Genomic DNA, 13,934 nt, shown 5'->3' with positions numbered 1-13,934 from the left:
AATGTGTTTCCAGAGAGGCCATATTCATTTATATTACAATTGTGAAATGTATTCCTTTATCTCCCACCTTAGTGGAAAAATCTCCCACCTTAGTGGAAACATGAGATTCTCTTTGGGCGTGTCTGATACCTTTATCCTGAAACACTGTGCAACAATAACACTGATACCCTACTCTTATGTACTCTCTGGTATCTACGTTGTGCCCCTTGATAATGTTATTCAGTAGGATAAACCCCACCCTACTACAAAGGTATTATTACTCAAGAAAATAGTGATATCCCCATCTGCTCCTAAAAGAATATGAAATAATTCCTTTAGCTAATGTTAGCTAAAACAGATCTGTGGTGTCCAATCTAGTTCTAAGGCTTAATCAAGGCCATCATATTCATTGGAACAACTATGTAAATTCTTCCATTTCTTAAATGTAGTTACATTACTAATGACGATATCCTGAATATTATTAACATGAAATGAGCATTAATTTGACCCTAATTTTCCTAGGCACATGATAGCCTCAGACATCATCAGAGCTAAGTTTATTTTAACATTGAGCATTTTTTTACTAATATAATGTTTTTTTTCACATTACCCGTAGTGTGTTATCCTACAATGTTATAATCAGGAAATGTAATTAATTAAAAGGAATTAAGTTATTGTTAAACTACTCCTCAACATTACAAGCATGTATTATATATATATATATATATATATATATATATATATCTTTTTCCCATTTGGAACAAGTTGCACTAGAGTGTACGTTTGTTAACACTTGTTACACTTTTTCTACAGGAAGCATTTGCTGTAGACCAAAATAGAAGCAAAAACTGCTGAAAAGGAATATATTCCCCATTCAACCAAATACAGCCCTGTTTATTTATTTATTTTTATTATTACTACTAGGGCTATAGACAAAATGTTCAACTAGCATTGACACAATTATATATGTACATGTATACATCAGGAAATGCTGTGATGCTTTCATAGTCTAATGTAGGCCCCTAAAAGATGAAATGACACACTTTTTTAAGATACTTTAAAAGTTCAGGGTTATTTTATAACAAATGCTCAAAACCCCCTGCGTCAGCATTTTGCTTCCAGCAGTGCTAGTTAGTGCTAAATACAGAACTTGGCCTCTGACCCTTAAACCTGTTGTCCCATGTCTGAGCAAGGTTATCCTCATGTGGCCATCACAATTCAAAGAAACGTTTGAGAAGCATGACTGATGGTGCCTCTGTCCTGATATTTTATGGATTAAATCTTTTATTGAGATTTTGTCAACAAACAACATGTCTGGCATCTCGAAATATATAGAATAGCGAAGGCGACATAGCCCTGAGTGGCTAGGATACAAATGCAGAGGAGTCGGAACATACTAACAAAATGCAAGAACATGAAAATAAAACTTAATCTAATCCCCCCACCCCTTCCCTCGTCCACCAGGATAATGCAAGCTATGAAAGCTGTCTGGGTCCCAGTACGTGAGTAGGAACATTATGTTGCTGCCGGCTGCTGGTCAGAGAGCCGTAGGAGGCGCAAATACCTGGGGCAGGTCACTTCCCGAAATTCTAAGGCGAGAAGGGACAGGAATGGCTGCTAAAGCTCTCCGAATGCGGAGCCTTTCCAGGCTAGTGTGATGGTCAACTTCTCCATCCCTAGAACATGCCACAATCTATGTAACCAACCCGTGAATGTGTGGGTCTGAGAGGAGCGCCAATGGGTTAGTATGTTTTGAACCGCTGAGCCTAGCGCAATTGCAATTAAACGGTCTCTTCAGGATTTAAGAGGGTACGTCAAGGGGTTCGGGAGACCTAATAAGATGTATGTGGGAAACTGAGGCAGTTGTGTGTCTAGGTGTTTGTCCACCTCGTCAAGAACATTAGTCCAGTAAGATTGTACGTGTTTGTAATCCCAAAGGAGGTGTACCAAGGTACCTACGCCCCCGCAACCCCACCAGCAGTCGGCGCTCTGTCTTGGGTCCGCTAAATGGATGCGCTCAGGGGTGTAGTACCAATAAGTGGCTATTTTGGTTAATGTTTTGTTTAGTCCCATGTGATAGGCGGAGTGGCGCACTCTGTGGTATATACCCTCCCATTCCTTATGACTGAGTGATCTACCCAGGTCTCGCTCCCATTGTGTGCGACTGGCATTGTACATATGTGTGTTCCTGGCTAGTAGCATTTTCTACAAGTCGGAGATGAGCTTATGTCTGATGTGCGAGTAAGGAGACATTTTTCATATGCAGAGAAGTGTTGGTGAACATGCGGCTTAATTTGTGGGTTTAGTGCCCAGTGGCGAATCTGGAGGTATCGCAGTCATTCGGTTTTGGGAATCCCATACTCCGATTTGACCTACTAAAACGATATGATCCCGTCAACATCGAAAAGATGGTCCAGAGTCCGGCACTCTGTAGATCGCCAACGTATAAAGGCTGCTTCGTCTATGCCCGGCTGAAAAATTCAGGGTTATCGAATAGTGGGGTGAGTGGAGAGGGAAAGGTGGTCAATTTATGTTTAATGTTAGTTCGATCCCAGGCCTCCAAGGAATCCCGAGTAATATAGGACGCATAAAGGTTAGGCGGTCTGTGCCCCTTTCGAAGGAAGGGAACCTTTTGGAGGGACGTAGCAGCTACCGCGCGGTCTTGGAATAGCCAGTGTTTCTCCGATTCCAGCCGATTCTATTTAACCAAGTGACGCAATTGTGTCACTTGGAAATAAAGCTGGAGGTCGGGGACACCGAGGTCGCCTTCCTCCGTTGGGAGGACCGCTATAGCATGTTTCATCCATGGTTTGCGACCGTGCCATATAAATTGCGCGAGTTCGGATTGGGTTTGTTGGATCCAACCAGGGGGAGGATGAAGGGGCAGGGTCTGGAACAAGTATAAGATCTGGGATCGTATAGTCATTTTGGTGGCTGCCACCCTGCTGAGCCAGGAGAGCGGGTAATGCTTCCATTGACCCAGCTCCTTGCGGATTCGTGATCGCAGTTGAGGATAATTTATAGCGACAATGGCCGGAATGGAGGGGTCTAGCTGGATCCCTAGGTAGGGAACTGTGTCTACTGCCCATTGGATAGGGTGTTGCTCCTGAAGACATGCCCGAGTGGAAGGTGACAGAGAGAGGTCAAGTGCCACGGACTTATACATATTGATTTTAAACTCTGAAGCCTGCGCAAGCTTTCCAGTTCCAAGATCCTGATATCTTAAAGGTAGGATCTAACTTTTGCTGTCTTATTCCTGGGCAGTGTGCTTTCTGGCACCTAAAGAACTGTCTCAAAATTTTAGTTTTCAAAATGCCATAATGCGCCCAGATACCCTTAAGAAAATGGCGAGAAATATAAAAATAATGTAAAATAAACAGAAGAGTGCAGCATGCTGATGCAAAGCAGGGAAAGGAGCGCCACCGAATACCATGATTACCGCAAAGTTCAGCAGAAAGCCCAGTGTTTCTTCATCAGCATATACCCTATTTGTCCTTTAAAATTCATTATGAAATCAAATTTGCTTCTTTAAACAAATAAATTAAAAAGAAACGGTAACAGTGGGTCCATGCCTCACAAAATGAAACAGACATCCTCAAAATTACTGTAATAAATTACATCACACAGGCAGTGTTACTTGGTCATAGCTACTGTATGTATATGTCCTATGCAACTATTGTTTTTTAAACAATAGCAATTTCCAGCATGTATTTCATGGCATTACATCATTAAGAAATGTATGCAAACATTACCTAGCAAGGATGCCGTGACCCTGGTACAAGTAAGGAAAAAAAGGATCCTTCGACAGCTGTTGAAGGTGGCGTAAAACATATCATTGTCAGGGTTCATTGGGCCCCTCAGGGTCCTGGGTCCCCACCTGCTGCTCCAATCCTAGCTACGCCCCTCCGCAAGCAAATTGAGCATGCACTGCGGTGAAAATGCCCATGACAGACCCACAGAGATTCGCTGAAGTAAAAATAGGCGGCGCTGAAAACTGCCTCTTGCAAGTCAGTGGGTAAAATATTTACAATGCTCATCAGCAATCCTGTCCACTTTTCTCTTCACAACCTCCCTCTCTGGCGGCACACCTCCCCCCTAACACAGGCAGCCCAGGTACTCCGATGGCGACGGGAACACGTTTTTATTTCTTAATATTATGTGAAGCAGTTGGCACGTACCTGCAGCTGAACAGCATTTCATAGGCCTACAGTAGCCACAAGCATTGTTTTGGTGGTGTAAGGCAGGAAATCTTTTGGCGTTGGCTAGAAGTCAATTATTAGAAGGAGGCGCTAGACCAAGAGTGCCACCGGATTCCCTAAGATTTTAAATGTTACTCACCAGGCTGCTGTACACCACACTAGCATTCTCATTTCTACTGTGCCCAGCCAGTTCGCTGCCACCATAAATCTTTTCCTGCAATAGAAAACATCTATGCAGGAACTGGCAAAGGCAGTTTACGCGCTTATGAGAAGCCAGTAAACATACCTATACACTTATATCCATGAAGGAGACCACAAATGAGCTGACATCTGATTGGCTGATTGCAACTAAGCCTCAGTATTCCAAGCCGTGTTACAAGCAGCCTATCAACACCTTTGCTTTCACACAGTTTCAGTCACATTCTCAAACATTTTCCCCTGCTGCCCCCTAGACCCTCTCACTGGCACTGCACTAAACTCGGATTAGCACAGCAGCAGAGCTCACTCACCAGACCGGTCAAGTTGGCCTAAAAACTAGCTTGCCCAGAAGGAAACCAACTCTCAATAGCGAGTGGGCGAGTACATTTTTCGAGCCCTGGCACTATTAGCATGGGCCAGAATATTGGTCGTAGGACCACAGTTTTCCATGTCTATATGCAGGGGGACAATCCAGCCACAAGGATTTCTACTGGCAGTACTGAGAACTGCTGTATGCTCAGGTACCACCAAACCGAGGAGGAATTTGTTCCATTGTCACCTTGCACGCTCCAGTTTTGGTAATTCCCAGAATCAATATATCTGCTTTCTATAAACACACCAGGAACCGTCCAACGACCTTGCTACACCACATCTGAAGGAAAGAGCAGCAGAGTATTATGGTACAAACACTTGGAATGATGTTCCCCCAGGAATATTACCTGTTTAACAATGCTCAATTATTTTTCGGGAGTAAGCAACAGCTTGCTGGCTCCAAGTCATGAGTTGGAAGCTCCTCAAGGTCATCAATACTGCCAACTATGGTTTCAATGCCATAAAGGAAGAACTGATTGCTATAAGAATGATGGTACTGTAGCACCTCTATGTACTTGATCTCATGACGGCCATGCAAGGAGGGGTACACAAGAAAGTAAGGACTGCTTGCTGCACATTTATTCCAGCAAACGATGCAGACAATAGAACTTTGACAGAGGCAATACAGACACTGCATAAAATGATAGATGATGGAGGTGCCCCAAATAGCTGGTTCAATGGGTGGGTTTTATCACTGCCATCCAGTATGTCGATACTATTGAGGGCTTTGTTGACAATAATTTTGGTCTGATTACAAATATATTTTGTGATGCAATTGATTCTAGCAAGTTGTAGGGGAGTGGGCGCCAAGGCAGGAGGGATATTTTCAGTTAGGAGACCAACACAAATAGTGTATTCCCAAGGCAACCTGTACCACTAAGTGCCAAGTCCAGACCAGGGTCTGAAGGAAGTAATTGAAATATAAACTAGAGGGGGGAATGTAGTAGGAAATATAAAAGATGAACACACTGCAGAAAATCTAAAACTCCAAAATATAACACGACAACAAGCCCAAGCAGAAACCAAATAGCTGTTCATAGTTAAAAACCAGTTCAGGCTCAAGTCCCTCAATGACACAAGTGAGGTAAAAAGCTCACTTAACGATACAATGGATGATTCTAACCCCAGCTCAACAGATCGTGGCCTGATTAAACAATGGGAACAGGCAATAAATTTAGCCCAAAGCACACAGAGATCTAGGGTGGCTGATTAGACAATGGGTGCAGGGAAGTAAATTAGTTCTGAGCAAATGGAGGTCTTAGGTGCACAATACTGGGAGCATACACTTAATTTAAATTACATTTAGCTTAAAGCGCACATGCATTCACAAACGAGAATGCTCATTTGCCAAGTATTGTTTAGGGTATAATAAACAATGTGTAATGGATTGGGTTGGAATTCGAGGTTATGAGGTTGCATGTTCTCAAGTGTTTTTCCATCCTAAATCAGTAACTTGCAAGTCAACCATTATTTACTGTCTGTAATAAACCTCTGTAATATCATGTATAAGAAAGGCCTGCCTTTGAGCGGGAATTTTAGAAATTCAGGAAAGCCTGAATAAGCATGGGTAGAACTGGGTGCAGTCCGTGTTGTGTGCTGAAGGTCTTTCTTCCTGTCGCGACAGTTAGTAAATACTGTCTTTGCATTGCCAAGAGGAGTCTGTGTGGGTATTCCATTTTGGAGGGTCCTAAGTCACCCAGTAACAAAACATCCACTAGACCATGATTAGAGTAGCAGTCTGCAGCCTCTTTGTCATTAACGCTGGCTCTGCCTGCCTTTGCCAGGCTAGGCCATGCACACAAGATTCAGAGATCAAAGACCGCAGCAATGTCAGCTGGACTAACAGTGCCTAAATACTTCAGTGCAGGAAGCATGGGATCAGTGCTGGCTTTGGGCAGTGTGACCGATGAAGCTGCACCAGTCGCTGATCTCAGGGGCGCCGTTTTCGCAAATAATAAGGGTTAAAAAGCACCTGCTGCATGCAGTTCCTTGTTGGTCAATCTGTTCTCAGGCAACAATAGAAATGTCACGATAACTGTGGTGATTAATGTTCCTGCTGAAGAAAGATCATAGTTTTGTCTAGTAGCAGTTTCCACTGATGATAAAGTAGCGCAGAGGGTTAAGATGCCTCCTGCAAAGAACATGTACCACACAAATCACGTAATTGTAATTTATGTGGCTCCCTCAATGGGTTACTGCTTCTGTCACAAAGATCATTCTGTTACTTACAGTTCATAAGTTACAACCCTAATATAGCACAGCGAGCTACGAACTGTCAGCAAGTAGCTGCATGCAACCGCATGCTATAGGTTAGGACCTTATGTTTTTTCCCCATTCATTCATTATCCTAGTATGGCTAAAAACTGTTCATTTGAGTAGGACTATATTCTTATTAGTAAACCCAATCAATGTGGTACATTTTAATCCTGAGTTTTTGCTTCTCCAGACCAAACACTCCTAAAATATATTGCCTAATAGTATCAGTGACATGTGACCCTACACACTGTAATCCTCATTGTCTTGGGTAGTCTGATTTATAAACATATGATTAATTGGCTCTGTATAATGTGTATGTGATGTAAAGTGGTCTGACACCTTACACTACCATGAGTAGGCACTGGTGGAGTGTGATAGTGAGGGAATTTGTGGAGAAGGAGGTTTTTGATGGTAGTTGTCAACAAACATTGTCATACTGGGTGACACCAGCACTAAAGCTGGCTCTGCTCAGGATGACAGTATTTTACACCTGCTTTCAACTGTAATTATTCCAACAAGCCCAGAAGACAAACAAAGCCTCCATGGGTATCGGCCAGAAATTCCTTTCAAATGATTTACCTACAAGCGTCACACAAAGAATTATGTGCAATAGTATTTAAAGGAATTAAGCCTGTGTGTTGAAGTTGTGTGATGCTCACTGGCGGCTCTCGTGGGGCAGCACCGATGCACCTGTTCAGGACTGGAGGCTTTTCAGTGGATTTGTGGACACTCCTACATAAACATTCCCACCTCTAGGGTAAGGATGGGCTCAGGAAAAGGGGTGACAGTACATTGCTTTTCCTTTCTCAGCATTTATTCAGACATGTTCAGCTGCTGTTGGCATTGTTCTGGTAAATAAAGGGGCATATTTACAAGCCCCTTGCGTCATTTTTGCACCGCCATTGCGTCACTATTTGTGACGCAGCAGCAGCGTAAAAATGCTGCCCATTTACAACGTGACACATCTAGGGAGATGCGTCACGTTGTAAAGCCCTGTGCCACATTATACCTGTCTCAGGTATAATGTATGCAGGGAGGACGTTCCCACTTAAAAAAAACCTCGTAGAAGTGGTGCAGTGAAATCTACAAGAATTCACTGCGCCACTTCTAGGACGCCACTGTGTCAAAACCTTATGCCTGCTTGAAGCAGGCATAAGGAGTGATGCAATGTAGTGAGAATCGGCCTCCCCACGCATTGCTGGAGTTGCATCATGCTTGCGACACAACTCCAGCAATGAGTGACTGTTGGGTTAGTAAACAACAAGGGGGACAATGAGGGCTTGATAAAGGTCCACCGTACTTGCCCTGGGTAGAACTAGAAGACAAAAGAGGTATGGTGTTCCTGGGTGGCAAGTTGGCCACCTGGTGAGTAGTGGTGGGGAGGTGGGAAATACCTCCTTTCAGAACTAGGAACCTCACACACCCAGCAAGCTAGGTGTCATGCTTCATCACATGGGTCTGCTCCTCGTCGAGCCGGCGCTGCAATGCTCGACAAGCACCCATAAAGGGGCTCTTTATCAGAGATCTTTTGTTCCTTGTCGTATAGGTGCCGTGGGTGTGAGGGGCCTGGTAAGATGTAGATGTGGTGTGTGGATTAAAACAGGTAAGGGAATCCTCTATAATTATTTTTATTCTGGAGAGGTCACAACCTGATTAAAAAGTAAAAAGAAGGAGGGCGACTATTTTGTTTTAACCTGCCAAAATTACGCTCTACCCCTTAGTAGTCAACATGTTTCTCGCCTATAAAATGTCTCTAATAGATCAGTTGGCGATTCCTCAGGACCTAGTGACTAAATGAAAACTATCTACAGTGTGTTGTGTGGTTCTACTTACCACTTCTTCTCTCGGTAGGATGTTCCCCCGGAGAAAAGCAGCCAACCTCTTAAGGATTCAAGTGCTGCTTCATCAGACAGCTATGGGTCTGATGGCTATCATTTCATTGTCCATGGCCAACAATGAATTTGCTGTACTGGTAGCTAACTTATCTATTAGAGCGGGTAGCCTTCTAATTTTAAGATTATTAAAAACCACTCCAACAGAAGGAATCACTAACCAAAATTATCTCCAAATATTTCAGAAGCACTGCTGCTCTGTTTAGTTCTAACTTGTGATCCCCACACTGGATCAATCCGATGTTCTACATGATAACTTTTCAGGGAAACTATAGCCAAGTAACATATGCCACAGCACCCTTGAAGCAATGTAAAGTATGAGTGCTCCACACAAACATGGTAGACTCCAGGAATAACAGATTGATCACCTCCCATAAATAAAGGCCAATTTCATCAATATTAAAAAATGTGTTCACAATGACTTCGCCCCATCAACATAGTGTGAATTATACATTTACTTCTACGCACACATAGTTTTCTCTTAGGTGTCCAATTTAAAGTTAGTGCAAGCATAACCCATTACTCTTGATGTTCTAATTCTTCTTTAGCCCACTTATTCTTCTACTTTTGGTCCTTTCCTGTTCTCCATCTTGCATCCATCACCCTTCTCCTGTCCTCCACCCAATCTAGAAATTTATTTTCGCCCTCAGTTATGCAACAAGTCAAATCATGTCTGTTAGGATAAGCAGTATTTAACGTGGCAATGGGTTTAAAGAAACAACCAGAGGTATCTATCTCTTTAGCATTGGGGTGGCAATTTAAAGTTTAAACATAGAAACTTCAGAAAGAACCAAATAATAAGTCGAGAAATAATACTGAAAGCAACATTTTCCACATAAAAGGCTCTATAAAAGGCTATAAGCAATACCATATGTAAGAGGAATATGGTGATAGGTAATCCCTTCTGCAACTGAAGCAGGTAACTGCTTACACACATAACAGGCTTTAGCATCCATGGTATCAATATATTCATAAAGCAACTTAAAATAAGCATTTGAGGAGAAATCTCCTCTTGATGCATCTACATCTATTGTCGTATAGTCAAATATGTGCAATCTAGCGTCCGTATGAATCGTAGCTCTAGGAGTAGTCGTTTAAGTTAAGTATATTTGGATTGTATAATTGAGTTTAATCCTAAAAGCCAAACAATTAGTCCTACAACAATAGCTACTAATACATTAGCTAATATAAACCTACATGTATTATGAGCACTGGTTTCTTTGACCTCATTGGAATCAGACCATGGAGTAAAAAAATAGCAGCAAACGGATTTTCTCTGTACGTTTCTACTTGTGTAAATGGCAAAACCGAGTTTGTGGCTAGATTATTTACAAAGTCTTTGTGTATCTTTCTAACCCTACTCCGTCTTCTAAAGGACACCCTTATGTTCCTTCTGCAGCCTTGGGCACACATAATCTTTTTAATGTTTTTTAATCAAAGTTCATTTAATTGTCTTTAATGGAAATAAAGTTCAAAGCTTAGTTCAAAGACCATGCCAGCTGCGGCTCAGGTCACCGTTCATTCAATGGTAGAAGCAATTCAAAACGACATTCAGTGACAAACTCAGATTCACAGGGTTTCAACTGGTATCTCGCCGCTATCCTCCACACCACAAGATCTCCAACTGCTGTCATTTGCTACAAAGTATGTCCACTCCTCCTGATGCGGGGGGCTGTAGAATCTCCAACCTGGTGGGATACAGAATGCACCACATCAGCTAGTTCCTTGCAATGATCAAAAACCATGTAATCTGTAATGTTTATAAGTGCATTTGTAGGCACTGCATGCAATCTCATTGCTCTGCCCTGGATTATTTCAAGTCGAGACAGTCTTGTCCCCGATCAGAAATGCTGCAAAGACTCATTAACACAAGAGGCAAAAGCATCAGTCCATTTCCGAGACGTTAATGCACACACGTTGACCAACTTGGATTTCAACATGCCATTCACATGTTCTACAATGCCTAAAGCCTCAGGCCAATAACTGCAATGTAGTCTTTGCTCCACTTGTAATGCTGCACACAAAATTTTCAGGACTTCATTATTAACATGAGTTCCTCGGTCTGACTCCAGCGACACAATCCTTCTGCCTGAGCAGATCCCTCTACAGGGGTGAGACCTGCCTCCTTCATTGCCAATGATATAGGAGCATCATATGGTGGAGTCATCTTATTGGGGACAGAAAGAGTTCATCCCATCCCCCACATCCAGAGGCAACAGGAACAGTAGTTGACATGTTTACTCTACTAGGAACCGCCAAAGCGTGCGTTGTAGTCTCAGACAACTCAGGTTTATATAAGGGATCTACGAGACCAATAGTAGCAGGAATAGTTATAGCGTCTGGGGCATTAGAAACTAAAGAGTTAACAGTGGAACGAAACACAAAATTTTCTCTTATAGGATTCTGACTTGTATTCACTGGGGCGGTGGCTCTCTCGGAGTCTCCACCTATAACAGCACCACCCAACCTTTCGGACTAAGCCACTTTTTTGGGCTTAATGCTGCCATGTAAATATTGTTCCCTTAACGCAGTTTCTGCGTTAAAGGTGCATGCAATGGGTGTTGCTGGGGGTGTTCCCACCAACTTCCAGGGCTTTTAGACATTTCCCCAGATTTAGGAGAAATCGTAACTCTGAGGCAGCGCCAACAACTTACGCCTCCCTAGGGGAGGTTTAAGGGAGGCACAACAAAGAGAAATAACTTTATACCTCCTTGTTTTTCCTTTTTCTATGTGCAGCACACATAGAAAGAGGAAAAAGCCTCTTGTGATTGTTTTTTTGCAGGAAGGTTTCCTTTCCTGCTCAAAATCAATCAACCGCGAACGCAGGCTCCCTTGCACCATGGTGCAAAGGTGCCTGCATTGGCAGGCCATTGTGCACCAGCGCAGGCGAAAGGACAGGAATGCGCCATATCTGATAGGTGCGATGCACTCCTCCCCTTTTCTTTTGCCGTAATGCAGCGCAGCAGGAAGGACTGCGGCGCTGCCCTATGGCAAAAACTCATAAATGAGTCCCTTCATTTTTCCAACAATAGTATCAACAATCACAAATAGAATTTTGTTTCAAACCAGGGAATAGTCTCTTTTAACCACAACTCTCATTCGCCGTCAACAATCGATCTTAGCGCAGCACCTCTCGTTCCATCCTATCACAACGCTGCTCTCTATGACTTAACCAACCAATAACATTGCAGCACTAACGCCGACCATCCAATTTCAGCACGGCACCCTATTGCATGATTCTCACTCCTCTCAGCTGTCCACTCTCCTCACCAATTTTTACAAGTGCACCCTTTTACCCAATGCTAAGTAAGCATAATGTACAAATGCGAAGCAATTTCAACAAATAGCTTTTTGTCTGCCCCACTAAAGAATTCAAAGTATTCAATCAAAGATATTGTCCAAAATGGCACTTTCTGACCTAAGCAGACACACACTCAAGTCCAACCTCGACCAGTGGAGAATCACCCCAACTAATGCAGTTTCTCCCTTGCACAACAGGATCTACAACACCAATCACAATTTACTCTCACAAAGTAATATGTCCGTATCTCAATTGTGCAGCCGATGGCACCTCACGACTGACAACATTAAAACCTATTAGATAAATTACAACACAATGTATTCTCATTTATCCCGGGATCTTGGGCTACGACCAGCCCAATAACAACTTCAACTTCTAAGCATTTTACGCATTCACATCTACACAACAACTAAAACATTATCGCATCACACCACACAATCTTAAAATACGACAAGCTTGACATGCAAAACTGCAACGCGCAACCCTATTAGTGCTCACTCCTCCGCTGTTACAACTCTTTGTGGAACCACTGGAACTCCATTGATCTTCCTAACTGAGACATGGGCTTTAAGGGTGCGGACTGGGTTTTGGCAAGTCTAGGGTTCCTAAAGGGATACTCTAGCTCACTTTGCGTCAGTAACCAACGATCCGAAGTGCTACCATCTGACAGCTTGCTGGTATTCCCCTGATCCGATTGATGGTGTAAAGGACAGAAACCCCTGCGTGTGCTTCACGTAAAGCCTCTCTTCGATACAAGTACACTGTCAATCAGATTAGGGGAATTATGCCGCCTCTACTTGTAAAGTGGCACATTACATGGGTTTGCATTATGAAAAGAATACAGTGAGAGAATCTATGGATATAGGACCTCTTCTTGCCCTGAAGAAGTGCCCATGTTTTGGGATGAAACGCGTTGGCTGTGTCCTTGCTCCTTTTGAGCAAAGAAAGAAAGAAACTAAGAAAAGACGGGTCATGAAATGCCATCTTTTGGCAAACATGATGGATTACAGTTGTATATGACTGTGCATTTATTTTTCATTTCAGGTCTAGTAGGCAACGTATACTTTGACTCATTTATAGTGCTCCTTCTGCTTGTTTTTGTAAACATCTCTTACAATTATGTACTGGAATTCAACTTACATTAGGTGCATGGCATGCTTTATACTGTACAGTGGGGCAATAAAGTGAAGCTTGTCCACCATTGGCAGGTAATACTGGTACACTGGGTCATAAACCACTCTGAAACCATAACAAGTGTTTTATGGTGAACTTGGGTAGCACAGGCACTCGTTGTTCTGTGGTGTGCTGGACTCCTAATAGTGGGACCTTTCTATAAATTAATCTGATGCTAACATTAGCTAAGGTCATCTACAATCGAGGCATCTATCTCAACACTAATCTCTAATGCAAAACACAAGTGACAAGTGCGTCCTGTATGTGCTTTGGCCAACTCAAGATCTTGAAAAAACTATTAGTTTACATCGACAGTCCCAACCTAGGTTGGATTACGTTAAGGCCCTTCATTTAGCTACCGCTGAAACTCCTCTATCAATTTCAACTCATGCAAAATACAGCTGTCTGCTTCTTATTCAGCATCTCAATACATGAAAAGATGCTACCATTCCTAAGACACTTGCAGTGTCTCCCCATTTGATCAGAAAGCTGCCTTCAAAACCCTTATAATTATACATAAAATCTTGCATCACCACTGCCTTACCTTTCTAACTTACGAATTTC

The sequence above is a fragment of the Triturus cristatus genome, chromosome 3_1, assembly GCF_964204655.1.
Source record: "Triturus cristatus chromosome 3_1, aTriCri1.1, whole genome shotgun sequence".
Classification (NCBI taxonomy): Eukaryota; Metazoa; Chordata; class Amphibia; order Caudata; family Salamandridae; genus Triturus; species Triturus cristatus.
The sequence above is the reverse complement of the archived record's forward strand: the minus strand, read 5'-3'. Positions refer to the sequence as shown.